We start from the raw sequence: 26,592 nt of genomic DNA on the forward strand, positions 1-26,592 counted from the left end.
TGACCAAGATTAATCTTAATTTGATGGAGGCATGTACATGATGTGACTTGAATAGTTCAGCACATACCAAGCCAAATAGTTTCATAATTCTCCATTTGAATCCGCTTAGTTTCTCCAGCATATTATTATATGTGTCATGTCCTGATAGAAGCACATAGATGGCTTGGGTCATCCCAGGACTGGATTTTTCACATTTTGCAGGATTTGGAAGACTAAGATAGGCTTAAATAATGTTGTAAGTAAAGAACTCATTGGTTATCCTTCTGACACTTTACCAATTATAGGACAAACCAGTTTTGAATTGGTATTGCACTGTCAATATGAATGAGTTCATAAAAATATGTATATATAGCATTTAATAGTTTTTTTGTGAACATATCATTACTTTAGAACATTCAAAACATTTTTCTTCAATTGATTTTGTCATTCCTTGGAATATTTATTCATTGAAAGATAAAAAGTGTGAATTCTCTTTCAGTTGACGTTTGGCCTATATTCAGCCCCTAGTGTTATTAGAAAATGACCCTGAACTTTCCAATACCTGAGCAAAATCTCAGTGAATGTACACCAGAGACTTACAAGATATACTCAGTCTTGTTTTACTTAAAAATCACTTTTAGTGGCCTGATTCTGGAAAGTAAAACTTAAAACATCTTGTCAAATACTTCTATGATGGTTATTAAACATGCATTTATATTTCAGGGTAGAGTTAAACCATATGTTCGTATTTACTTCCATTTAGCACATTCAACTATTTTGCAAGAGGCAGTCAATATTCAAAAAGCCACAAAAGCACCCTTATAAAAATAGTTTCTTCTTTTAGCATAAAGTGACATGTTTTTTTTCTCCCAGCTGCTCGCACTGAGCATACCTGGAAGGGTTAACGTTTGGCCAAAACTTTGGCCTCATAAAACCGGAATCATATCTAGACGTGGTAAGTTCTTTTGTTTGAATAAGGACTGAGTTAGAAGTTAGAGAGCTGTCTTAAATTTCTTTGACCATTTTTCTTCCATTTTTTCCCTCTGTCTATTTAAACAACTGGAAAATTAGATAGCAAGCAGCATTTATCTAAGTATTTTAAAACTGTGCCAAAATAAAAGCTAATCATTTTGTAATCAGTATGCATAGAAGAGAAAAAGCAGTAGTAACGCAGTTGCTGCATGTTTGCTGACAAAATATTTAATCCAAACATTTAATTTCAATCTGCCGCTGTTCTCAGTCAGTATAATTACTTCAAGCAAATACCATGTTGGAAAAAATGGTCCCTGCTACTGAGATGTAAATAATACAATATAATCATCACCATACTCAAATTCATATACTATAATTTATTTGGATCAGTTTCATAAATATGGGTATAATAAATGTTTAAATTATTATAAACATGTGGATCTAGGCTACACTTAAAAGAGTTGATTTACTCTTTCTTGCTGGTATATATACCTGAAGTGTTATTATACCTGAAGTAAAGAATTGCTAAACAAGAAAAATCACATGGAGTTTTTATAATATTAATAGACAGGCAGATTTAGTTTTATAACTTTTTGTCATTATGTCAAGATTTGACAAAGCATATAATTTATAAGAATCAACAGAATCATTTATCTAATATGCATTTGTAGAATGTTACATATATATGTGCATTAAATATGACAAATATATTTAAAATAAAAGTTTCTAGAAATATTATAGAAACAACAGATATAATATCTACCTTAAAAATAGGTCATCATCAAGAAAAGTGTTAATTTTTAAAAACAAGGGTCAAGACAAATGTGACAGTCTGAAAATAAATAAATGGTCCTAAAGCAGAGGCTTCATTTGTCTTTGTGTCCTTAGCATCTATAAGATGCTTGACACATAGAAGGTGGAAGTACAGGATGTGTCCAATAGAGCATCCAATCTGCACTCAGCCATTCTTGCTGAATCTACTTTGTTCACCTTTGCCCTGCAGGGAAGCAGTATTCAAATATTCTCTGTGAAGGAGAGGTCCATTGGGAGTGGCTGCCTCACTCAGGCTAGTCGGGAACCCAATACAGGATCTGATACATAGGATTGTTGCATAAAGCTCTGAACCAATCAGATGAGGTTCCTCCAAACTGAAATTATGATCAATAAGTGTTCATTTGATTAACATAGTATAGTTTTAAAAGTCTACTTAAAACCTACACTGTTAAAATATTCCTATTTTGATATCTGGATGTTCTAGATGAAATAAAGTTAGTCCTGTGTCCACAATTCTTAACGCTGGTGATGGGTTCATAAAGGTTATTGTATTATTCTCTCGACTTTGTAATTTTCCATGTTAGAAAAATTAAAAACTCTATTCTTCTACTTAGAGTCAGCCCTAGGCCCCTAGAGTGAGCCACAGATTCTTCTCCATAATCTATTGAATATCTGTTTGTATAACATTCCAATAGCTCCTAATGATACCTTTGTACCTTCTTTATCAGATAGTAGAATTAAGAGAACTGTATTAGTGCTGTCATCTGCCCATCACAAAACACCTAACTCAATGTGAAATATATAGGAAAGAACTTTTTTTCTCAAAATAAGTCATCTGTACATAGATAATTAACAGGGAACAATTAAAAATACCATCAAAAACATCTTATCATCTTTGCATTTTGTCATCTGTAGTGATATTTTGTCAAAACTTTGGCCTCATAAATAGGGCTTGTGGTATCAGTCTCTTAAGGTGGCAGCTGAAATTCCTGCCATTATAGTAGAAAATGTCAGATTAAAGAAGACAGTATTTTTTTCCATGTATGTCTTTTTACTAAATTCTTTCATGTAAGACCATAGCAAAAAATTCCTTACTATCTTATTGCTCACTGACTAGACATAAGGGAGACTGGAAAAATCAGTACTTGAAAATTTCAGCTTTTACAATTTAGAGAGAAATTATGCAGCCAATAACATGTTGAAGAGGTGTACGAAGAGCTCTTGTATAGAATGGTTCCCAGTAGATCTCAGTAAATGGCACTAAGATGACATCTGTATCGATTGCATCTGCCACAATAATACTAGGTAACCAAAAGCCATACAACTTCAGTGGTATAAAATATACCTTTTTATAATAGCAAAGTTCTGTACAGTTTAATGGAACTGAACTGGGCTTGACTGATATCATCTAGCCTCATTCATGAATCTATGGTTATGGGCAGGTTGGCAAGTTGTCTTTGCTCATCTTGGCTGATCTTGGCTAGGCTGCTCACCTGGCTGGTTAGTTGTCTTATAAATAAACTAGGATGGTCTTGGTTGAAATGACTGGGGAAATGGCTCGGATTTCATATCTCCTACTCCAGCAGGCTAGCCTGGCATATTCTCATGGCCATAGCAGAGAGAAAAAAGTAGAATCAGGGGCAACAAGAACTTTTTTCAAGCTTATGCAGGTATCATATCTGTTAACTTCTCAGTGGCTGAAGCATTAACTAAGTAGTATCAAGATGTCAGGAAACAGACTATCTTTTTTCTAAGAGAAACTATAAAAAATATGGCAATGGTTTCCTACAGCAAAGAGCAAAGAATTGTGGCTGTTAATTCAATTAATCAAGACATTAGTCTCCAATTTTGATACTTCCTCACTCTCAACTCCCATTTCCAAAACCATCAAGTCCTTTCGATGTTTCTTTCTAAATGTCTCTCAAGTCTTTCCTCTACTTTCCATTTTATGACACGTATTTCTTGTGAAAGCTCTCAGTGATGATTCTCTAATAATGTCTTAACTGGTGCCCTTATACAGTGACACACAATACCTAGAATGATCTTTAAAAACGTATATCTGAATGTGTAATACATAAACATGTCAATGACTCAACGCTACTCTCCAAAGAAAAGTAGAACTCCCTAACGTGGTCTACAAATTCCTGAAGATTTTGGACCCTACTTAGCTCTTCCATTTCATCTTGGACCATACTCCCCACCTTTCAATTCCAGCGTCTTTATAGTCCCTGGTACTTACTCTCTTCTCTTCTGTTATAATTTCTTTGCACATATTGTTTCTTCTTCCAGGAATACTCTTCCATCTGCTCTTTGCTTAAATAACTCTGACTCATTCCTCAGATCTCTGCAGAAGTGTCACTTTTCAAAAAGTCTTGCCTGACCTTCTTTATTAGAACCAATCACTTTAATATAGATTCTCATCATAATATAAACAGTCCTCTCGTTGAATTGTCCTAATTAAATTTTTATATTAGTTTGCATGACCTTTTTAATAAACTTTGTATTTTGTAATAATTTTAGAGATATAGAGGAGTTATAAAGATGGCACAGAGAATTTCCATATATTTTTTATTCGGCTTCCTCTAATGTTAATGTCTTATATAACCATAGTGCATTCAAGAAAACAGAGAAATTAATGTTGGTATAATATCATTAACTAAATTGCAGACTTTATTTAGCTTTCACCAGTTTTTCCGTTTATGTCCTTTTTTGTTAAGATCCCATTCAGGATACCGTGTTTTGTATAATTATCACATCTCTTTAGTCCTTTATAATTTATGACATGACATGTTCTTAGTCTTTACTTGTTTTTCACAGCCTTGTCAATTTTCAAGATTTCTGGCGAGGCATATTTTAGACTGTTCCTCAATTTGAATTTCCCTTATGTTTTCTCATGATAAGATTAGAATTTATGAATTTTTGGGACAAACATCACAGAGATGAAGTACAGTACTTATTTCATGATATCAGAGGGTATATGCTATCAACATGACTTATCACTGGTGATAACTTTGGTCACTTGGATACAGTGGCATCTGCCAGGTTTTTGTCATTGTAAAGTTATCGTTTTTCCTTTCTATGCTCTACTAATAAGAAGTGAGTCACTAAGTCCAGAGCACATGCAAGTAGAGGGAGTTAAGCTTCAACTCTTGGAGGGAGGAGTAGCCATAATTTTTTTAACATATGTTAAAACCACAATAGTAATTAGCAAATATTTTGGGGAAATGATTTGTAGTTATGTAAAAATTCTCCTTGAAGCTTTGCCTACTAATTTTAGCATCCATCCATGTATCTTGCTTGCAGAAATTATTACTGCGATGTGCTAATGGTGGTTACTTTTATTTTCCTCATTTCATTTATACGTATTAGCTAGTATTTTTCCATCTTGTATAGAAGACTTGTCTCCTCTTTTTCATTTATTTAGTTTTCATATATATATATGTATATTTATGTATATAAATATACATATATATAAATATTTATTTTATTCTTATCTCTTTGGGTTATAATCCAATACTATCATCATTTATCTTATTGCTCACATTGTTACCACTTTGGCCATAGGGAGTTCTTCTAGGTATACTCCTATATCCTTTTCATATGTCTTCATCACTATTTTTAGTATTTCCTGTGTGACTTTATATTGTCATTTTAATTTAGTTTTTTGAATGGGATATACATGTGCATGATTACATGATACAAAAATAAAAACTTTATCATGTATATAATATACATGGAAAGTACAATAATATAATTTTACTAATCTTATACTGAGATTATGATTATGAGTTCTGAAACTTTTTGTGTGTATTTGCCTGATATGACTTTGTCCATTGGTTTATTGCCAACCTTCCTGAATCTCTTTAGTTTATATCATTGGAAAATGAATGATGAAGCTCAATTTAAAAATATTTTTAAAACACCAAATACCAAAACAGCCTATGTTATTTGCAGAAGTGTTGCTCTTTGTTCTTGATGTGGAATGAGACAACGTTATGCCCAGTTAGGCAGACTGATTGGTATAGGTACAACCAGGTAAAATGTAGATATTATAACACAGGTCATTTAATATATATAATTCACACTTTTCTACATTGCATAGTTAAGGGATGAAGAAAAGAGAATCTTCTCAACAAATTTTGACTTCTTTTTCAATGATTAAGTTATAAAGAACTCTTTTTTGTCAACATATTCTGTGGGAGCCACTATTTAAACTTAAACCACTGGTGTGACTATTTATTTATTATTCATTCACTCAATTGAAATAGGTAGGTTGGGAAACTCAGAAAATCAGTTGTTGTTGTTTTTTCACTTGAAATGCTATAGATAAACATGGAACGACACCTAACTGACAGAACTCAAAACTTGCTTATAAATGATACCGTGCCTAAGAAAAGAAACTGCAAGTTTTAACTTAATCATGACAAAGTCATTGAAGGGTTCATAGACAAGTAAAAAGCCCAGATGTCTTATCAAGAAATAGCAATTTCTAGATCAAAGGAAAATGTTATTTTGATTAAGGATGAATTGAGTAGAAATGGTATGTACTGTAAAAATATAGAAACAAAACTATGAGATATATAAGCTGAAAATTATAGTCAGTATTAAAAAAAAATACTGTGGTAACAATGTTAACATTGCGAGCTCCTTGAGGGCAGGAACTCTGTTTAGAACCCGTTGTGTCTTTGACGATAGACACACAGGCTTGCATTGAATAAATGTTAGTAGAAAGAATTAATGAATACCCAATTGAGTTGTTATAGATTTCCAGGACGACATTTTCAAAGAAAAAAACAAATTGTAAATGCAACATCATTTTGAAGTTCTTTCACACAAGTAATCCACTTTCAGAAAAATTAGAGATTACAAAAAGTGAAACAAAAGTTACCCATATCTTGCCATCTAGGTATAACCACTATTAACATTCAGAAGTAGATTCTTGTAGCTATTTTTCTTGCTGTAGCAGGCTCTATACATGCTTCAAAAGAGATGGAAGAGTTAGAGGAAAGATAGGTTACCTTGAACACCTACTGTCATTCATTAGCTTTAAGGAAGCTGTTAGGTGAGGCTACTGGTGAAGATTTACTCTGAAGGGAAAGCAAAAGTTAAAGAACCCAGCAATTTCTCTCCTGGGTATATACCCCCAAAATCCGAAAACATTTATCCAGAAAGATGTGTGTCCTCTGATGTTCGTTGCAGCTTTATTTACAGTGGCCAAGACATGGAAACAACTAAAGTGTCCTTCAGTAGATTATTCAAGAAAGAAGATGTGACATATATGCAGTGGAATACTACTCGGCCGTAAGAAAAGATGAAACAGTGCCATTTGAGACAACATGGATGGCTCTTCAGATTATTATGCTAAGTGACGTAAGTCAGAAAAAGTTGGAAATCATATGACTTCAACTGATATGCGGGATATAAAACTGAAAACAACAAAGGAACAAGACAAACAAATAAAAAAAACAAAAACTCATAGGCACAGATAACAATTTAGTGGTTACCAGATAGTAAGGTGGGGAGGGAGGAGGTAGAAGATGGTAAAGAAGGTCAAATATATGGTGATGGAAGGAGAACTGACTCTGGGTGGTGAGAACACAATGTGATATACAGATGATTTATTGCAGAATTTTACACTTGAAACCTATGTAATTTTACTAACCATTGTCACCGTAATAAATGTTAATTTAAAAAAAAATTTAAAGGAGAAATCATGCACTATGCCCCCTCCTTGGTAGACTTCCTCAGTGCCTACCTTGGTGATGATTTTCTCCTTTTCAGGATAAATTAGCCTTATTTGGAACCAATACAACAAAAGATAGATGGCAATAGAGACAGATAGAGATAGATAAAGGACACAACTTTTCTAAAACAATAAGGACTACTTGAATTTAAACTTCTGTTTAAACATAATAATATTTTGCTGGGAAATAAAAAGAGTATTCACTAGCTCTAAGTAAATCAAATGGAAACATCTCTTAAAACTTACTGACTTTGTTAGTAATTAAAATTAAACAGATTTTACCCAGTGTCTTTGTTTTCTCCTTTCAGCAAGACTGTATCTGAAGAATGCCTGGGATTCACATCTCACAGTGCCAGATATTGTAGATTCAAAAATATGTGAACAAGCACAACTAGAAAATATCAGGCATATGGCATGAAACACATTCTCATTCAATCTCCAGAGGGGGAGAAAACATTTTAACAGAATGCAAAATATTGTGCTCTAGTTTACTTGCCAGATAGAGAAAAGCATGAATTTTAGCAAGGAAATCAATGGCTAGTTTGCATTGGGAGAATTTAGAGCAATTGGTCTATAAGCAAATAATTTGGACATGTTAGGTGTTTGGATGTGGCAATTTAAGAAAGAGCTTCTTAAAGTCTTCCTAATTTTTCTTTTTACTTGCTAATGAAAACTTTAGTCCTGATGAATTTCACTTCTATGGGAATCCCAGTTTCTGCAGACCAGAAAGCAAGGGAGCCAGTGCTACATTCGTGTACCCTGATACTCCTCTGTCATCATATTTTCAGATTTCTGGACTATTGTGTGTTCATTGTTTTATGAAGCATCATAGGTAGAAGAAACATTCATTGCTTTGTTTATTAGCATCTGTTTCCTTTTGGGTAGAATTATGAGCATCCCCAATGTAACTGGACAAGACTGGCAGACATGGAGTGTTAAATAACTCAGGCTGCACCAAACCTCAGGAATAACTAGTTGTAATTAGTTAACTGGAAACCCATCATCAAACAGTAACAGACCAACTGAATCAAACCTATTTCAAAAGGCTGCCTCGGAGTGATATTATACTTCCACAATAATTATAACCATAATTCTTAGAAGTGAAGGGTGTGACTCTGTTTACTTTTTAAGTGGACTTGTGTTTATTATAGGTCAAGCATGTGTGTCAAAAATAACTGTCGGCACAGCAATGATTTACCTTACTTATCAGATTTGTTTACCTGGGTAAACAGAACTCATCTCTCCAGAACCCCAGCAGGAAGAAAAGACTGCAACTCCAGTAGTGAGCAGGATAGGAACAAACCAACTAGGGCAGGCATGGTTCTTTATTTATTGCTCCCAGCAGGTGTCAGATGCCATAGTTTCTCTGCCATCAACACCCTGGGGCTTTTTAGTTTCATATCCCACACAAGGAAGAAGGAGGATGGTGACTAACCCCAAGGGATTAGGTACCTGAATTCTATCCCAACTACTAGCAGACTCCAGCTGGGTTTAAATTTTTCTTTTTTTCTTTTTTTTTTTTTTAAGAATTTCTGATGCTCAGTGGTTGCTGATTGCTTCCAGATTTTAGTTCTACCCCAGTGGAGAAGTGCTACAAAGAGTTTATCTGTCGTTAAAATTGCAGTTGCTATAGGAAATGTCTTCTCTGAAACCAGTTCTCCAAACATAAACTGTTACAACAGTTAAACAAACCAACTAACTAAACCAAAATAAAGCCTACCTAGTCTTTAAAAATGCATTCATTGCATTGATGGGGGAGTGAGCAGGAATGTGTGGGTAAGATTGGTGCATTTGTTTGGGATTCTCATCAAACATTCTCAGAAGCCAAGATGTAATTGGTGAAGTTACTATATTAATGCCTTGTAAAGGCTTCAGTATGTGTTTGCTATTCACTTATATCTAAACTGAAAGACAAGGTTAACTTTTGAATCCAGGATAATAGCCCAACTGTTAAAGGAGCATAACTATTCAGATGCCACCCCCCCGACCACCCACCTGAGTTTATTTAGAATAATTTCCCTCAATAGCAAAACAAAACAAAACAAAACAAACAAAAAAACTCAGCAGTTTATAATATTTCCAATCATTTAGGGACCAAAACCATGTTTTAAGATGGTGTGTGTGTGAGTGTGTATGTGTGTGTGTGTGTGTGTGTGTGTGTGTGTGTGTGTATCTAAAGTACTTAATTGACATTATTAAATGTGAGAGAGATTTTAAAACACCCAAATGCACTAAGTACACTCTTCCAAGTGCAAACTTGTGCTGAATATTTTTTGGTTTACAAATACTGCTTCTGTTGTTGCCACTGCTGCTATTTCTAGAATCCTGGGTTGTTAGAGATACTGCTTCTTGGAGGCCTGTTCTACCTGAAGGTCTTCCTCTTGAAAAATGTCCCTATCTTGTCTGTCAGCCAGGCCTATCAACTACCCTGCTGTTGTGCATTCTCCTCCCAATTGCACTGCATATAGAGAGCTAACCATGTCTTCCTTTTGGAAATTGGCGAGAAATTCTTTTCAAGTGGGTATAGACTAATTAAGCACCACATGGAGACAGTCAATATTTTTCCAGTATAAAACACCTCATTCCAAAAACAGACATTTTGTATTCTTCAAAAGAAAAAGAAATCCACTCAACTTATCTATGGGTATTAAATCTTAAATCACCCTGTTGTAGGCTTTAATCACTCTTTTTGTTGGCCATTAGAGGACAAACATTTGACGAGATCTTATTTTATCAAGCTAGCAACATAATTATACAGTCTGAATTACAAAAATAAATGGAGGTCATGTTGTCACATACAATGTGAAGATAAAAATTGAGGTAATTAAGTTAATTATGATCACGCTCACTGTCACCATTGTTCTGAGATGATCCAGATAACTAAGGGAAAAGTGGCCTCCTTTTCTCAATCATTGCCTCAATTAATTGCTTCAGTTTTTCACCTGCAGACAGGAATGGAGTCAGCCAACAACATATCTTTTCAGGACCTCACCCTTTTATTCCATGATAGTAAAGTATATCACAATGTCCACATCTAGAGGAGGCATGCTAGATACTGTCTCCTCTCAGATACCTTCGTAGCAAGCCTGTCCAAATCACAGAACCTAGAAAGGACAATGTTCTGTAACAGCCCGCTGTCCCTGAATAAATTCTTATGAAGTGTAACCTATGGTTTTCAGTGTTACGGTGCTTGAATTTCCAGAAAAAGATTGCATTTCAGAAAATCTTATCACAAGTTTCTATACCAAGAAGCCCAAATACAGTGCTGCCATTGCAGTTTGTCATGCTCTTTTGTGGTGTATAGCCCATTGAAGTAAATTCTTCTCAGAACATAAGCCTTGCACTAAAGAAAAGACACATGCTTTTTTAAAAATCAAGAGCAGAAATGGAAATACAATACTCCTAATTTCTTCAGGATAATCATCACATTAATTTCAAAATAATTATGCCCATTATATTATATCTATAGCTCACACTGTATTTTATATCCTCTCTAAATATTAAAAGGTAAGACAATTAAATGAAAAGTTAAGTACACAGATGTTTATTTAATGCTAACTATGCTGAAATTTGGTACTTAAATATAGCATTAATTATTGGGAAATGGACCCTGATTTATAAAGCTCACAGACTGGTGAAGATAGCAGATATACGTGCAGCCAATGATTGTATGAGGCAAATTGTAAGGATTACTAAACTCAAACTAGTGCAAGACTCCTATGGGTATAGATGTGCGAATTTTATATACGTGTGAGTTTTAATCTTTGGTTGCTAGCGACAGAAATGCAAATCAAATTCTTTGGTAAGAAAATGCAAATTCATCACCTTCCAAATTGAGAAATTAAGGGTGAATCTAGAGATTAATACTAAAATGGGAACTAAAAGCCATGATGCATCTCTATTCATTTCTCATTTTGCTTTTCATTTTCTCAAAACAGCTTTCCTCTTCAGTTGCAACCATGGCCAAGAACTGCTTGAGGTCACAGTTTTCATTTTATGACCAGAGAAGAAAGTGGCTTGTCTATCCTTATTCCCTTTGAAAAATTCAAGGTAAAGCTCTTTCTGGTCCAGCTTGCATCCCATGCCTAATGTTTAGATCTATTACCAGGACAGGGAAGGAAGGGTTTTTAGGAAAATACAAAGATAATAGTTTTCCACCACAATGAGTTGAAGAGAACGGAAAGATTAATTAAAAATACGTGTGGTATATGTCTGTATATAAAAAGGAAGAAAAACTGAAGGAAGTAATATAAATAACACTGCATAGATACTTGGGGAGCAGATTATCTGGATGATTTATACTACTTATGTGTTTTTTTCTGTAGACTGCAGAAAAACATAAAATGTCTGAGGATGTGATTAGCTCTTTCATAGACTGTAGATTTGGGGTGGGAGTGTCTCATGAAGAGGGGAGGAAAGAGTGAAGAGAAGTCAGGGAGAATATCAGACAAGAATCAAGAAAAATAGCTTCTAGTCCTGATCTGCCATCATTTAGCTACCTGACTTTTGGCAAATAATCTCTTGGCACCGGGCTCCACCTTTACAAGAATGGAAATTAGAATATCTCTTCTATCTATCCTATAATGTTGCCAAAAAACAATGACCATGATTGCTTTTGAATAAGTTAGAAATACTAAATAAATGCAAGGCATTATTTGTAATATCACTGTTATTCAAATTTTCATTTCATTATGGAATTCAAAACCCGGTTCTAAATTTGTCACCACGGATCACGACTACTTGTCTAAACCGCAAACTCATCTAGGAGGTACATGAAATGGGAGAAAATAAAGTTTCATTGCAAATTAATAAAAACAATTGAATAATCTCAGATATCAATATCTCATCGTAATTGTTCAAGGAAACAAGCCATGAACAAGAAAAACAAAGTCACTAGGATGTAATGGAAAGATGTTGGACTTTGGCAATAGATTTGCCTGGCATTTAGTACATGCTCTACACAACATTTGTGATTCCTTGGGAATTAACTTAATCTCTCTGAGCCACAAACAAATGGAAAATAAATTTATTTCCTTGGGTTATAAATTAACCTCTCTAACCATCATCCGAAAACAGCAATATCTTGCAAGGAATAAAAATAACAAAAACATTCTAAGAAAATATCTATCATTCAATAAGTGGTAGTTGTGCTGTACCCATAGTTCATTACATTGACCTCAGCTTTCCTGTTCTAGTCCTTCATCACAAATATTAACCAAACATGGTAAATAAAATCAGTATAAAAGCTATCCATCAAAATGAGAACTCTCCAGAGATCTCTCCACACCCTCTCAAGCAAATATTTATATGAAGAAAATTGTACTTGATCTGGATATGCTTATCAATAGAAAGCTAACAAATAACTGATAGCTATTTCAGGTTATAAGATAAAATAAATTTAACAAATCAAAGAAAATAATTTAAGGGGGAATCATCCTTTTTTACTTTTCTCTGGAAATAATGTATTTCCTTCTTTATTTTTGTGGAATGTGTATAATTTTGAAATTATAAGTAAAGGTTGGAGTTTGACTTAAATGTATATTTTTCTTTCAAAAGGAAAATTGTTATTACAAGTCATTAAATATGATAATTTTCTTTTTAGGCATACATGAAATCTAAGGCACATGCTACTTATTAGATGGTCTTATATTGCAATGACAGGAAAGCTAAAAGCTGAGTAAGAAAGTTTGACTTTTTCCTTTCCACATTTTAACTTTTTCATTCTGGTTTAATAAAATATAACAGAAAATGACTGTAAATTATAATATTTCCCATCGTGTAGGACATGCTAAAATGCTTATATATATACTACTAAGGCAAACTCTGCTAAACTTTTGAACTGTTTTTGTTGTCTGATCAAAATTTGGTGATATTACAGTTTTATACTTTTGAAGATACTTTTATAGTCTTAATTGTAACTTGAAAGTTCAATGATGCTAAACTCTGGAGGATAAATAATATTTGAGGTCTCATTATTTTTTGAACAAATAGATAAAGGTGGTTTTTATAAACCTCTAATAAAGGACTGTCCATTTTCAAAATACAATCTCCCTGGAATAGTTATATTGACTTCTTTTACGGTATACCACAAAATATCTATATTTAATTCTGTGATGCAGCTATTTCTACTGGATATATAACAAAATAAGGAAAAGGGAGAAAAGTATGAGAAAAATTACTCCAGATTAACTTTTAATGTACTTATCATTGACAACGTTCTTTAATCATTCCATCTGATGTTGGGAAGATAGTATTCTGAGCAAGGAAAAGAAAGCAAACAAAAGTAGAAAATTAAAAAGGAGCAGAAAGACTAGAAATAGGTGGGCTTTCAGAACCTTATCATCTGATCTTCAGAAATTCAGTTGAAACTACTGAAAGAAGAGAAGAGACTCGGCTTTTTTCTCTCTAACCTCTTATTCTTAATTTTGGCCACCCTTTAAATAATGAAAAGTCTTAGAAAAGATAAATTTGGGAGGAGGGCAAAAAAGAGACTCTACTACCTGCATTTCATCATAGGAACCAATAAGGGAAAAAAGGTAACTTCACATAATTCTCAGTATGTCAGATTACCGCGAAGCTCTCTGAACTCATTGTCATGTGTAAAACGGGGTTCAAAAGGAGTATGAATGAGTATAGTGTCTAGATGAGCTATAAGGCAGTTGTGATGAGATGGTCCATGAGCAAATGCTGTCCTCCAGGGTCTAAGATTTGAATATTCTCTCTTGAAACAAACCTCTTTGAAGCTTGTCAGTTAGTAGCATAGTATAGCATGATGGAAAAAACAAAAGCCAGATAGAAGTGAGTCCAGTCTGTCACCACCATTTATTACTTATTTAACTTTCCCACAAGTTATCAAAATTATTTGGACTGATATATATATATATATATATATATATATAAATATTGAATTTAATATAATTATATATAAACTTAAGGAATTAATTCATGTGATTGTGAGGGTTGGCAAGTCCAAAGTCTGAAGCCTGGAAATTTGGGCAGTCAATGCTGCATGCGGTCTTTAGGCAGAATTTCTTCTTCCCCAGGAAACCTCAGTCTTTGCTCTTAAGGCCTTCAACTGAATGGATGAAGCCAGCCACATTTTCAAAGGTAATCTCCTTTACTTAAACTGATTGTAAATGGTAATTACAGCTACAAACTACCTTCCCAGGAACACATAGATTACTGTTTGCCTGTATAATTGGGTACTATAGCCTAGCCAGGTGAAATATAAAATTAACCATCACAGTACTCTTAATGGACTCTTGTGCTAGAAAAATCTAATTTTTCCATGAGAACCATGATTCATTTGTTCAACTAATGTTCATTGTTACCTGTGTGAGGCATCCTTATGTGGTGATTAAGACATAGGCTCTGGGGATGAACTGACTTTGTCCGAATCCTGGCTTTCCCACTCACTTGTGGTGTGATATTTGGACAAGTTACTTAAATTCTCTGTGTCTCTGTTTACCCATTTGAGAGGGTAATAATAGTATCTACCTCATGATGTTGTGAGTGTTAAATCAGCTAAGGTAAAAAGTGCTTTGATTAATGCCTCCCATGTAATAAATGTGCCTATAAAACATTGTTAGATTGTGCTGCCTGGACTTTGAGGGCTCAGGGCCTCTAGGAGCAAAGTAAAGTAAGAATGATCCATTGTGTTACAAATGCTATAATATAGATATCAATTCTATGGGATTAGAGGGAAAAAAAACAAAACACCAATTCTGCCTGTGTGCCTGTGAAGAGGATGGTCTCTATGAAAGTCTGAGTGTGTATGTAAGCAGACGGAAGTACAGCCATGACAACCATATGGGCAAAATTTGTAGTTTGAGGTTCTCATGGAGCTTTTAAAATTTAATAAGCTTTCAAAATTTCAAAAGTTTTCAAATTTAAATATATAGAGATAGTTAAAATCTTCTACTTATTGGGTTTAAAACCTTTTACCTATTAAAAGCAAAATTTGAGAGTTACTACTCTCAGATTGCATACTGATTCAAAATAATGGTGGTCATTTATGTTAACATAAAATGTAACTTTATTAATTTGTACCAGAAAACAAACAATATAGCAGTCCTGTCACCAATCAAAGAGGTGGAATATTAATGGGCTACGTCTGCACAAAAGACTGAGTATTAGAATTCTTAGATGGACCAAGTGGTTTAAGCCTGAGTTTCAAATCATGCAGAGCAAATGCCTGCCCTCAGGCACACATTCCAGTCATCCACTAAGTGTACCCCAGCGGTGCTGAGTTTGGTCTTAAAGCTGCCTGTCATTTGGACATTGTCTTTGTCTACATGCACCATCAGTTCAAACAGCCTACTTATTGGTTTATTTGTTTATTGTCAGTTTTCCTTACTCTATCGAAAGCTCCATGATAAGTGTCAATCACAGTGCCAGGTCCATGGTCAGTGATACATTCTTATTTTATTGAAGAAAAAAATTGATGTGTTTTCCAAATGAGTCATTTCAGTCAAGTTTGTCCACTGAGGTTATAGACTAGTGTTTCTCAAATTTGAGGATTACAATAACCACTTCTAAAGGGACAAGCTTTCTTGAACTTGTAAGATTGTCTCTGTTAGACCCAAGAGGCCCAGAAATATCAGCTTAAATCCAAAGCCTATTCTAAGCAAATATCTTTCAATTTATTAATTATCTTGGCAAAATATATGTGTTTTTTTTTGTTTATAACTAGTTCAAAGTGTGTGTGTGTGTGTGTGTGTGTTTAAATTATCACAAGAATGAAAATACAATATTTAGAAAATTTCATGGGTTGCCTAAGAATATGTCCTCAGATTTCTGATGATTCACAGATATCAATATGGGAAACACCAGTGCAGATATTTCTAAGTTTATATTGGTAATGGGGCAAGGGGAGAAGTATTTTATTCATATTCTGAAGCAGCAATGATAGGAACCAGAGTTGATCCAAACCTCTAATATTTTTGGTAGTGACAGAGAAAATTGAGGAAAGTGAGCCTAATTTACCTAAGATGAAATGGATTATATGATTTAAATAATTTGAGAAAAATGTCTTCAGTGAGCAAGCAGTCATCATCTCAACTTAATTATTATTTTGTAAACATTATGTGAAAGAATATTTGACCAAATCATCACTGCTCTTCAAAAACTTTTTTTCTCATCTCACTGATATGGAAGTTAATCTAATACTTGCAATTTTATTTAGCAGAAAAGCAACAAAAATTAGCCAATGCAGCAAAACAATATAGAGCAGGAAAGCATCTTACATTAAATTGAAACATAATCTCAGTCGCTTCTGAAACATCTAAGGAAAACACTTCAATAATGACAACAAAATGTACACTGAACTAAAATTATATATCTTAATTTTAAAGAATTTGACTAAAGTTGCCTAATATCTTTTTTATATTTGTAGATGTATAAAAGATCTTGCAATAAATTTATATTTATATAAATCCAAACTTCTTTCAGTCTATAGACCAGAAAAACAACTTATGAATAATGAGGCAGAGAGGAAAAAAATCTGGATACTTTTTAAAAAATAATCTTTATTATAATTAATAAATACTGAAAAGATAATTTTCTTTAAAAATTTAATCAACCAAGTAACCTTTGCATTGTTCCTACTGCTATTATGTATTTTAAAAAGCTTAAAATATCCTGTTTTACAGAATATAAAAATTTTACAGGAAAAGGAAATGCATAAAAATAACCAAAAATACAATAGCAGTAATAATTAAGAGAATGAAACTTTATATTTGTTTAAGTGTTCGATGAACAGCCTAACTACTCCCTACAATAATACCAAGAACATAGAGAGGGAGGTTGGGATCCAGAGTAATTGCTTAGCCTCTCATTATATTTATTTATTCAAATATTTATTGATTGCTTAGTTTTATCTACATACTACAAGGTGATTTGAGTATTGCAAAGATGGATAAGATGGCATCTCTTTGCCTTTTGGAGGGGGTATATTAAAAACAAATACAAGGGAAAAGTTGTATGTGGTATTATATAGGTAAACAAAATTCTAGGAAGTTTTGAGGTGCAGGCTATGGAAATCAGGGAATCCTTCATGGAGGAAGAGTATGTGACCTAGGCTTTGAAGGAAGAGTCCAATTTGGATCTTTGGGAAAGACATTTCAGGCACAAAGCTAAAGAAGTAGAACAATATATGAAGATTATAGAATTCATTATGGCTAGAATATCGACTTTACATCGGAAGCTTAATGTTATTAAAACTAAAACTTTAGCCTTTTGTTTCTTAATCTAGAACCTCTTTCATCTACTATGCTGAAATAGTTACCTAATGCTGCATAAAAATATCACCCTCAAACATAGTGGGTTATAGTAATAACCATTTCTTTAGCTCACTATTCTGGAGGTTGGCAATTTAGGATTGACTCAGAGGAGAGGTTCTTCTGTTTTGAGTCAAGCTCCAGTGATTTTTGTCTCGGCTTTTTCAGGAATTTGCAATCAATCAGCAGGCCAACTAGAGGATGGCTCTTCTTGGAAGACCTCAGCTGGGAGAATTCACCTCTGCTCCTGTGTCTCTCATCCGCCAGTGACTAACCCAGGCTGCTCACACGGCAGCTCGGTGGGCTTCAAAAGAGTGTGTAGAAGCCTAAGCTCCAAACTGGCAGACTGTCATTTCCATCACATTCTATTATCCAAAGGAAGTCCCAAGGCCAGATAATATTTAAGAGGTAGTAAAATAGAATTAACCACTTGATGGGAGGAGCTGCAAAGTCATATCACAAAGGCTGTAGATACAGGAAAGGATGGAGAGTTGGGGCCATTTTGTAATCAATCTACCACACATGCAGTGAAAAAGAAGGTACTCTGAAATACTTAGAGATAGTCCATTGTCCTAAGCCAGATGCTGGATTTTAATTATCAGTATGTATATGCACTCATAAACATATAAACACAAACACAATCATCCACACTCTTCTTAGAAAATTGGGCACTGTTTCTGCCTGCTTTATTTTAGAGCTATTTTTTTTCCAGTCAGTGGCAGAAGTTGTAAAGGACTGGTCAAAGCATTTTATTTTCATTCTTCAATTCAGTGCCTTTTAACTTATCAACTGCCATTACAATAAAGAAACATCAATTAATGCTAAATTACAAAGGTATTCTTGTGGGATTGCCTGTTACAACTGCTCTGATGCTAAAACCATTCAAAGTGATAAATGTTTTACACTGAATACCAAATACACTCATAATTATTTTGCCATTCACTGAAAGTGTTGCCAATCTACCTTTGATTCTAAAGAAAATGCACAGCTTTATCCACTCAAAAATAAAATCTTGTGCTATGAGGTCTACACAAAGGCCCTTTTATGTGGGTCAAAAGGATGCTTCCCTCATGCCCATTTAATATGTTTTCTCTGAAGTTCACTATGCTGCCCTTAGGGCCATCCACATACTGGTGATAAGCATGTAACTTGCATAGCAAACTCCTTCCCTCCCAACCTCACATCACAATCTCCCGAGTTCACTGTGTCCCATAATAATATGACACATTATGGTATGCTCCCCACATACTGCTAAGGTATTGCTTTGTGAATAGAGCCCTACAATATAGATACAGTTTACCAGGAACTTAGCATTTAAACGACTTTCATCTTGACAATGACTGACATGTCTTGCTGAGAATATTATATATTTAGAAGATTTTTTTGAAGACTCCGTACTTAAGAATCATGTCTCATCATATTCAGTGAACTTCTGAACTAAGTCTTAAATGTTTAAAGAAGGGTCGCAAAGCCACTCTGCTACAAAAGTCTGCAACTTGCACCCAACTCGCATCACAGAAGAAATTCATGCATAGAATAATTTTTCTTAAGTTTTCTTTCCATTTAAAGAGAAAAAAAAAGAAGCTCTCCTACTTTTAGTTTTGAATATTTATCATTGAGATGAGAGACCCTGTGCTGGAGTCAAAGTAAAAGACAAACTCTAGTAGGGGAAAGTACAACACATTCTTCATAAACTTTATAGGAATTTCTTCAACACATGCTTCTCCATTTATACAACAGATCAAGGAAGGCTAGAATCCAATTTCAAATCAAATAACCCCATATCGATGTGCAGGATAGTTGACAGTGCACTCTCATCAACTCTGTGCTTTCTGGTGGGTAATGTGCGCAGTGTAACTTAGAGTAGCCATTTGGCAGAAAACCGCTCTAGTCAAATTGAAATAGCCTTTAGAGCCTTGGTTAGAATGGAGACCATAATGTATGCTTGTCATCTGATGAAAAATAGTGCGTTTAAATTAAGGGGGAAAAAAATCCTGTCATCCAGATCCGAGCCTGCACAATGACACTAGTGTCAAGATCTTATTTAAAAGTGTTAAGGTACAGTACTTCTCGGCGGCACAATTTGTAAGGAAACACAGGATCATGTGTGGGGACTGAAGATTTGCTGCCTGATACCAACTAGAGGGAGTGATAAAATATGTTTCCTCCAGATAATTACTTGCTGCTCGAGGAAAGTGGCATTTCTAAATTGATATTCCAATGCAGCATAAACAGATTATGCTGCACAGGTAGACATGGGCCAGTTTTTGTCACACGATTGGACTTGGAATCACTCAATGCCACATAAAATTAATTTTATTTTATGCTTACGAAGCAATACAACTTTCTCCAGAGTTAAGAAAATGTCCTCTTATGTAGATATAATGAAAGATTTAAACTTCAGAAAAAATTTTTTATTTGACTGTTTAAAAAGATTCTAAGAACATTTATGCAGGAAAAGCTCTATAAACTTTTAGAAAGGAAGCAATTCTAAATGGTATTTAGAATATCTCAGTTTGATGAAAGAATGATTTATCTTCCAAGTCCCATGCTAATATACGTACATGCATCTCATTTAATTCATGAAACAACCTTGTGAATTAGATAATATCATTCTTGTTTTATAAGGGAAATAACTAAGGTGAAAGAGGTTAAGTGACTTGCCTAAGGTCTCATAGCTGTGAGGACAGACACCAGCCAGGTGTCTGACTTGACAACCTGTGTTATATAATATTAAACAGTGTGAAGGCTCACAATTAAGATGATTAAGAAATAAATTATAAGCTTGTTATCTGTGTATATAAGCAAAGAACACTAGAAAAGATAATACCTTTTCCCATTCTCATCCTAACACCCTACTTAAGTAAAACCTCACTACAGCACTGTGCTAAGTACTGTCAAATCCTAGTTTAAAAGACATACTGGACCTTCAGATGCATGGGCAACTGCTCTAATTTTGTCTTTTAATAAATAAGTAAACATTTAAAAGGGGAGTAAAACATGGAAGTCCAGTTTTATGAGCATAAAGTATAAAATATGGTGTCATCTCATTTATTATTCAAAGGAATACAATTCTGAGCGCTCTTCCATTCCTCTTTGATGAATGTCTATTCTGAATTTTCCATTAATGTTAAGTTCCTCAGGGTGCAATGCAAAGAGAGGTTCTAGTAGCTGCCATAGACCAGGCCCAGAATCAGCTTCACCCTTCCAGTTTACTCCTAATCTTTACACCGCCCCCAACCAAAAGGAAACATAAATAAAAGCACACTCCATTACCCACCCAGCACAGCCATAAGAGTCCACGGTATTTAATTACACAGGGCAACCTAAACTCCATTCTCAATGTCTTCCTCTTGAAGTCTGCGTTTGTTTGCTTGGCCTGCCATCACAAAATACCAGAAACTAGGTGCATTAAACAACAACAATTTATTTCTCACAGTCCTAGAGGCTAGAAGTTCAAGATCAAGGTCTGGTTTCTCTAAGATCTCTCTCCATGGCTTGCAGATGGCTCCCTTCTTGCTATAACCTCATGTGGTCTTTCCTCTGGATGTTCGTACCCCGGCCATTTCTGTGTGTGTCCGAATTTCCTCTTCTTATCAGGATACCAGTTGGATTGTATTAAGGCCCACTCTAACTCTAATGACCTCAACATGACTATCTCTTTTGAGGCCCCATCTCCAAATACAATCATCTTCTAAGGTACTGGGGGCTTCAGCATATGAATTTTGTGAGTGGAAACAATTCAGCCCATAACAAAGTCCAGTTCTTACGTTCCTTCAAGAGCATAGTTTGACAAAAAATAAACTCATTTTAACTACCACACATGCCATCTGTAACATCTGCAAGTTGATTTAAAATGATCTCACTTTAAATGGGTGACTATTTTACTTGTATGTGTGCAAATAAAGAATCTGTCCTTGATGTGTTTCCTGAAACACACTTCCTGAAAGAGAGTGTGTTCAAATATAAGCACTTATTATCTTTAGGTGGCCCAGCAACCAACATCTTTCAAATGTCATTGTCTTTGGAGGAAATAAGGTCCTATTTCCGGCAGGACCTTACTGAAAAAAACAAAATTTAGTTCTGTGACTTGCCAGCAGCTGAGTGGCTTTTACAAAATTTTATATTGATATAAACATGTGGTCTTAGACATATCACTTTATGACTGGAGGTCTCAGTTTACTCACCAATAATCAAACATTTTGGATGAGGGTGATTTCCACGATAGTTTTTGACTATAGATTTCTGTGATTTTTGACACGAGGCAAGTGATTTTCAGCTCATTATATGTATTTTCTAGGGTCAAATCCAGTTGGCCTTTTGAATTGCTGCTCTAACTAACCTAGAAACAAAAAAACCTATGAAGATACAGAATTCTACAAAATTTAAGTGACATTTTGATAAATTTTTAAACTATTTTGTTGGATAAAAGTAGGTTGCTCTCTAAAAAATACACAATTATGCTCAAATTAGTTAATTTGTTTTGAAAAACCAACAAGTATTTATTTTAAGGTGTGTAGATATATCTTAGTGGAATTGATGCTTTTTTCCTTATATGAATCAAAATATAGTGATGAACATTCACAAAAAGAATATTTTTATGCTAATGCCCTACTCTTCATCTTCCTACCAATCATTTCTGCTTTTCAGAGGAAAACATCTTCAGCAATCTCTGCTATTTCTTCCCCAATTTACCTCAATATTTCATTGAAGAATATTTAATACTCCTAGTAAGATTTTTATTAGATACATATTCAAATGAAAAGTAGAGAGAAGAGTATAACAAAGATACACACACTTGCCTACATATTTAATTACTGTAACATTTTACAATTATGCTTCATATTTTTTGCTGAAGTTTTTAAAAACATATTTTGTTATTTCTTGATTTTTAAAAATGGCGTATATTGACTTCCTACTATAGAAGAGTTTAGTTCTAGTATATTCTCCATTGTGCTTACAATTAATAATCCGCCTTATTTTTACATTTGTTAGTTTTGTATATCCTAGTAACTCCTGTTTAAATTCTGTAATAAAACACTAAATATCCTTTCCATATATTCAAACATACCAGATAGTACATTAATTTAATTATGGCTTCAATCTGAGCTGGTTCTCTAGGACTCTAACATGGCTATTGATCTAGCTCCTTTCAGTATTATTATTCTGGGGAATATTTCTCACCTTTGTAATGTTTAATTCATGCTTTTCTTTCTTCCCCTTTTTTCCTGTTATTTATTTATTTATTTATTTATTTATTTATTTATTTATTTATGGTTGTGCACGTCACTTGGAAACTTTCTAGAAACACGGTAGATAGGAGGTAAACATTCTGAAAATTTTCATGACTAATTAATGATAAAATGACTTCATACCATAGTTGATTGATAATTTGGTTAGGTAGGTATAGAATCCTAGGATGGAAATAGTATTCCCTTGGAATTTTCAAGGATCTGGTCTATTGGTTTCAGCTTCTAGCAAGGCTATTGAGAAGTTTCATGCTATTCTCATTTTTCATCATTTGCATAGGTCTGTTTTATATTCTGTTCACTTTTAGGATCTTTTCTTACTTGCCAGTATAGTGAAATATCGTAGTAATATGCTTTGATGTGATTCTTTTATCATTCATTGTACTGAGTCTGTTAAAAATGTCCACTGTTGTCCTTCTAGTCTGGAAATTTGTTTCTAACATTTTTATTGATGAATTCCTCCTTGCTGTTTCCTTTGTTCTCTCCTTTCAAAGTTTCCATTATTCATATGTTAGATTCCACAGTCTGTTTCTCTTTTTGTTCTGCCCTCCCTCTCTCTGAGTTTTCCTTGACTTTAGCTTCTAAACATACATTGAAATATCTGCTAACACATTTTGAATTTCTCATTTTTTGACGCCTTCCTGCTCATCAGTATTTGCACATCTTTTATTCTAGATTGCAAATTTTCCAATATCTAACATTGAGTGAAGTGGGTGGTGGGTGGGTGTACAACATCTGACAATTGAGTTTCAAACTTGCCACCATGCGCTTACATAAGCAGCACTGTACCAACAGCTCGGTAAGGTTTCATAACTTTGGTATATCAGTGTCTCACAGCTGTGTTCATGTCAACATGTGGTGGTGTCTTGGTGAGGGCATTCATTATTGCTGTTGCATGTTTTTGTGTGCTACCACAAGAATGTCTAAGCATGAATTAGAGCAATCAACAAACATTAAATTTCTTGTTAAACTTGGCAAGAGTGGAAATGAATCAGGGACATGTGAGTCCAAGTTCATGGGGACAATGCCATGAAGAAAACAGCAGTGTACAAATGAACTAAACATTTTTCTGAGGGGAGAGAACGTGTCACTGGTGAAGAGAAGTCAGTGCATCCAGTAAGGAGCAGAACTCATGAAAACATTGCAAAAATTCATCGAATTGTGCATCAAAATCATCGGCTGGCTGTGAGAAGCATAACAGACCAAATAAACATTGATAGAGAAATAGTTGGGGAAATCTTAACTGAAAATCTTGGCCTGAGAAAGGTGTGTGAAAATCGTCCCAAAGGAGCTCACCGATGAACAAAAGCAAAGGAGAATCGAAGTTTGCCAAGACCTTTTGGAGAGGCAAGATGATGTTTTGGGCAATGTTATCACTGTTGATGAAACAAGGGTGTACCAACATGACCCTGAAACAAAGCATCAAAGTGCACAATGGAAGTCAACCAATTCTCCACAACCAAAATAGTCCATCAGTTCCAAATCAAGAATCAAAACGATGTTGCTAAACTTTTTTGATATCAGAGGGATTATTCATTATGAATTTGTATCAACTAGACAGTTAACCAAGTTTACTATTTGGAAGTGCAGAAAAGTCTGCGTGAAAAAGACGAAAACGACCTGAACTTTTCACCAACAATTCATGCCTCTTGCATCACAACAATGCACCACGTCACAGGGCATTGTCTGTGAGGGAGTTTTTAGCCAGTAAACAAATAACTGTATTGGAATACCCTCCCTACTCACCTGATCGGGCCCCCAATGACTTCTTTCTTTACTTAAAGATAAAGGAAATATTGAAAGGAAGACATTTTGATGACATTCAGGACATCAAGCATAATATGACGACAGCTCTGGTGGCCATTCCCAAAAAAGAACTCCAAAATTGCTTTGAAGCATGGACTAGGTGCTGACACTGGTGCATAGCTTCCCAAGGGAAGTATTTCGAAGGTGACCACAGTGATATTCAGCAATGAGGTATATAGCACTTTTTCTAGGATGATTTTGTGAATGTAATTATCCAATCTTGTATGCTTAGAATTGCCAATGTTCTTAGAGCAAAGTAGGGTTAGGAGGTTATTGGTCTCAAGATTCCATATGTAGACTATCAATACCCCTTTTTAGGTAAGCCTTCTTGATCTCAGTAGTGTTTAGTTTTGCAAATCCAATTTTAGGATGATCTGGGAGTAGTGCTCACCTCGCTGAAGAAGAGAGTTGAGAGCTTAACTGTTTCTTACAGACTTCACAAAATTCTATTCTCTTTAATTCCTATCTTCGGACGTTCCTAGTATCATCAATTCCTAATTGTACCCAGGATTCTGCTTTGCAAATTTGTTCGTATTTTAGCTTCTTGATCAGCAAACAGTTAATTTTCAGTTTTTCTAAACTGCCAAGGCAATTATGATTCATTGTTTTATCCAAAGTTGTGTTGACATGCATCATAGACATGGAATATTCTTATGTCTTCTTTACCATTTCTTTATCCTCACCTTAATTTTTAAAAAATTGACCAAATAATCAGTTTCCTGGCATTTTAGTGAGATTTTGCAGGGAGTAGAACTAAACTTAAATATTAGGTATGCATTTGTCTAAGAATTTCCTGAAAATGATTTCAAAGATAATCAATCATAGATGAAGATATCAAAATCAGAAACAAAATTATGCCTTGACTAGAATCCATCCGTTTGGCTATTAATGTCTCATCATTTAATGAGACATCAAATGGTTAATAAAACATTGACCTTTTTGAAATATTTAGAAATCTCTTCTTATCTTACTTTTATTCCACATTTTTCAAAAGGTAGTTGATACTTAATGTCTCTCTTGTCTTTCAATCATTAAAACCTGAAATCAATTTTATATCATTTTTCTAGCAATTTAAACTGCTCAAACCACAGGTCTGTCTTGAGCTATTATTTTATGCCTTCTCTGAACAGTTGGTACCTTTCTGCTATGACTCACAAGAAATTTCTTCTTTCTTGTGTTCTGTGAAATTCTGGTCCTAGTTTTCCTGACGGCCTTTCTGTTCCTCAAGGCTCTGCTATTTGCTCTTAACTTTTTCCAGGAAAAATTAAATGAAGGTCTTTGTTAAAGTTCTGCTCTAGGTCCTCTAGTATTGATTTTATACTCTTACAGTCTAAATCACAATCTCTCAGTAGGTACTTTCCAACCCCTTTCCCTTAAGCCTTTGCTAGTCATTCACTTACACTTTAGATCATCTTATCTGCTATGGAGTTCTGATCAATGTTTTACCAGAAGCTCAAATTCCACATGTGTAGAGCTAAATCTGATTTTGCAAGGTTAGCTTGTGTCATTATCTATCATATTTGGCGTAAAATGGTTTCAATATCATGTCTGGTCATTGGTGCCAGCTCTCAGGTGAGTCCACTGAGGTGATTGGCCAGGTGTGATTGACAAAGTTGCCCAGGCTTGTTCACATAATGATGGTCACAGGATTCCTAGGAGCTGCAAGAGGGGTTATATTTCAACACACAAACACTTTTTAATTCTCGACTTGTGTCATATTTGCTATTATCCAACTATCCAAGCAAGCCATATGGCCGAAGTTAGAGTTGATATCAGAGGAGACTATTCAAGG

Source organism: Rhinolophus sinicus, chromosome 17 (genome assembly GCF_057876585.1).
Source record: "Rhinolophus sinicus isolate RSI-liver-muscle chromosome 17, RSI-T2T, whole genome shotgun sequence".
Classification (NCBI taxonomy): Eukaryota; Metazoa; Chordata; class Mammalia; order Chiroptera; family Rhinolophidae; genus Rhinolophus; species Rhinolophus sinicus.